The 3,895-nt window shown below is 37.6% G+C and overlaps 1 long non-coding RNA gene across 1 annotated transcript; it reads left to right on the top strand.

The window, feature by feature from the left end:
• LOC117276989 (uncharacterized) lies at positions 1-1,400 on the top strand. Its single transcript, XR_011409149.1, has 2 exons — positions 1-402; positions 1,232-1,400. It is a non-coding gene; the product is annotated as an uncharacterized lncRNA (long non-coding RNA).
• Positions 1,401-3,895: the final 2,495 nt, after the last annotated feature.

The following is a 3,895-nucleotide window of genomic DNA, read 5'->3' as shown; positions in this document are numbered from 1 at the left end:
TCTTCCTCTCTATTCTTTCTCTAGTCGCCGCCCCTCCGCCTCCGCCAGAAATTGCCCACCGGCGGCGGACCACCTCCGAACACCCCCAAATTCACACCATGTAATATCCACAACCTCCTCTTTCCATATCTCCAAACCAAATCCTTCAAAAACCCCTCAAACTGCTTGAATCTTAGGTCTAGAAAATTTTAGTTGCCACGTTTTTATCCAAAGTCTTGAAGCTCCGGCCACTAACAACCCACAATACCTACATCAACGGATAGAGCTCCTAAAGACCTACCTATTGATGTCAATTCCACCCCAAACATTCGGTGACCAAAAATCCGGCCAAATTCCGGCGACCTCCCCGAATGCCCCCATTTAGCATACCACCATTGTTTTGGCCACTTGAATTGTGAAATGGTAAAAATACTTTCCTTTTTTTTTCTTGGCTGATTTTTTATTTTATTTTTATTTTTTCAGATTTTATTTTGTCTCTTATTAATTATTTTAGCATTAGCTTTTGAAGTTTGAAATACTAAATTTTATGTTTTTGCACTTGTTGAAGTAGTATAATAGTTTTGTATTGATAAAAGTGAGATAGTGAAGGAATACTTGACAATATAGGGTAGTTGTTTGGTTGCTTATTTACTGCTTCAGAAATTTTTTGAGTACAAAACTCAAAAGTCATTTGTTTGGTAAGAAAATATGGACTTTTGGACGGTTTTTTAACAAAAGTCTGTCTTTGAATAGTGAAGAGCAGATTTTAGTTGAAATACTCTCTTTTAGACAAGATTAAACAAAAAAGCGTTGCCTTTTGAATTTAAATGCAGATTTTGTGGAAATTCCTGTAAAAAAAACTGATTTTTAATCATGAAATAGCTGGTTGTTTCTCATATATAAAACATACATCTTCATAGCAGTAGAGATTTGGACACATAAAAAAAAAAGGGAGAGAAAAACCAGCAGCTAAGGAATTCTTTAGTAGCTAAATATTGTGAGTTGAGTTGATTCTTAAGTGCAAAACGTTTTTTTAGAAAAAGATAGTAGTCTTGAAAACTTCTTCTGGAGTTACATAATTGCTGGTTTCAACTATTTTGCTGGGTATTTCTGGTTCATTTGCTTGGGTTTGAAATGTGCTGGTTGATGTTGTCTTTTGTTGTGTTGCTGCCCGTTTAATTGTTTTGCTGTCCGCTTCTTGATTTTGGAAAGAGCTGACTCTGCTGTATTTGTTCTTCTTTTTTCAGTCCAGGTAATTTTCAGACCATGTAAACTTCTAAAATCGAGTTGGAATGAAAGATAATGATGCTAGGAAAAATTAGTAGCTTCATCCTTCTATTGTAATTCATTTTTATATGCTCTTGAATGTTGGATAAAGTTATGACTATATGTTAGATAATTAAACTGTGTCAAGCATCTTTTTTCTTTTTTTTGCTAAAGCGTTAGATGTAATTCCACTGGGACCTCAGTTGCTTGGTTGTATGAAAGGAATATGTATTAAATTTTGAACCCATGTAGCTATGTTTGTCCCTTTGTTGTTGCCAAGCTAAACTTTGTTTTTAAGTTTTAATTTTTATTTTTAGAGTCCCAATAATCTTGCTTATTTTTTGCAAAGATTTATTTTTGTAAGGTAGTTAAGCTGTGAATAGAAAGATACTCTCTGTAAACTTATTTTTGTAAATAGTTGGCTATGGATTGCAAATAGCAAGATAGTGCCAGATCTGTAATGTGGCTTAAAAGGACATATGTGCAGATTTGAAGTCCAAGAGCATATGGGCCTCTTGGATTTCGTCTTGGACATGAGCCCATTGGCTCCATCACCCCAATAGTGGGCTGCCTCATTTCAATGTCATCACAAGCCCACATCTTACTAGTTTTAAGCAACATAAGTTAATAATTTTCTAGCACTAGTGTCATCTTTTAAATTTGTAATCGTAATAACCGCAAAGACATTTCATTTAGCCATACACTATTAATTTTTCCAATACAATAATAACGTAGTAGTAATTGTTGTGATGACTGTGAATTCGCTTGCGTAGCACTGTTATGACAAAATTAATAAAATTTGTCTTGGTCGCGCATTCGCTTGCGTGGTGCGGTTACGACAATTTAATATTATTCAAATCTTTTCTTCAATGTTTTTAATAAATAGTAGCGGACATAGGAAACGCATGAAGTATCAAATAAAGCACAAGTTATCCAAAAATTAATCCAAGCCAATTTTAGTAAATAAAAGTGACCGTACTAGAACTACGGGACTCGGGGAATGCCTTACACCTTCTTCCCAGTCAACAGAATTCCTTATCCGGACTTTATTTTCGCAGACCAATAATAATAGAGTCAAACCTTCCTCTGACTGGGGATTCAAATAAAAGGTGACTTGGAACACCCAGAAACTCAATTCCAAGTGACGACTCTATAAATAAAATAATCCCTACTCATGTTTGTCACTTTAATTAGAATAACTCTTTAACCCACAATAGTTTATAACATACATTATCTTTTGGAGGGTAGAAAAAGGGTGTGACACCAACCAAACTACGTGACGAGCCAACTCTGAAAACTTCACTCATACTGGGTCACTGACATTCCCTCCTGATGTATCTGCTCCAACTGCCTACACAGCTCCTCCTTGCGGTTCTGTGGCACAAACTTGTCCAATTAGAGAATGGAGAATGCATGCCATGAACGTGGTGCTGCACCAGCTGACCTACTCCTCTCATAGGTCTCCCACCATCTGAAAGTTGCCCTAGTCAACTGAAAAGTAGTAAATGAGACCTCTGTGGTCTCTAAAATACCCGTCATGCGAAGAATCCACTGGCACCTATCCAAGAAGTCCTAGGCATCCTTTGACTTAGCCCCACTGAATGATGGAGGCTGGAGCCTCCCAAACCTATCTAGTCTTTCCTGCTCCTTATCACTCATAACAGGACCCCCCTGGACTTGAGCAACTGTAACCGACTGGGCTGGTAGTACCCCCGGTGTCTGAAGTCTCTGCACTACTTACTCTGGAGTACAAGCGACGGGAGTCTGAGTACATCCCTCGACCTAAGAAGTGGCTGTTGCAGCTAGAACTGAAATCGCCTAGGCAAAGCTAGTGAAAAACGTTAATATCTAAGCCAAATTCTGTGATGGCACCTATCATGATACCAGGCAAGCGGACAACTCACACATACCAATACTTTCAATTTACAAATATACTAAAACAGGTTTAAATAAGTGAAAATCTCATAAAAGTAGATGGAAACGCCTCAACTCATACAAATGTTTTTCCTAAAACCTAGGTGTCACCAGGTACATGAGCATCTAATACAGTCTAATACACTGTCTACCAAAATAGAAAAGAATAATAAAAAACTGAGAGATAGGGGAGAAGAGTCAAGGTCTGCGGACGCCAACGCAGCTACCTCAATAATCTTCGAACATGTAAAACTCCACGATCAACAACCACCGTACCCGGAAATACCTGGATCTGCAAATGAGGTACAAGGTGTAGTGTGAGTACTACCAACTCAATAAGTATCGCAAATAAACTAGGCAAGATAAGAGAAGATTATATCATTGAGGATACTAGTTATTTTAGTTTAATTCTGCCTTTCTGGACCAGCACAACACAACATTTAAAACTAACTCATAAGGCTTTGTGAGAAAAATATCCGTGTATGCATGTGCACTGTTTCTGAAATACCCTACTCAAACAATATTATGGCATGTAGAGGAAGGAAACATGTAAATCAGATAAATGATCAAGAAAATACATGTTCCACACACTGCACGGACAACTCATGTGCTAACAAAAGAACCTGTACGGACAACTCACGTACGACATGGAAGAGTTACTTACCTCGAACAAGAAGAATCCATTTCCGAGAAAGATCAAAAATTCTCTAGAAATTCCATTATGCGCGTAGCAACT

Source organism: Nicotiana tomentosiformis, chromosome 6 (genome assembly GCF_000390325.3).
Source record: "Nicotiana tomentosiformis chromosome 6, ASM39032v3, whole genome shotgun sequence".
Taxonomy (NCBI): Eukaryota; Viridiplantae; Streptophyta; class Magnoliopsida; order Solanales; family Solanaceae; genus Nicotiana; species Nicotiana tomentosiformis.
The sequence above is the reverse complement of the archived record's forward strand: the minus strand, read 5'-3'. Positions and strand labels throughout refer to the sequence as shown.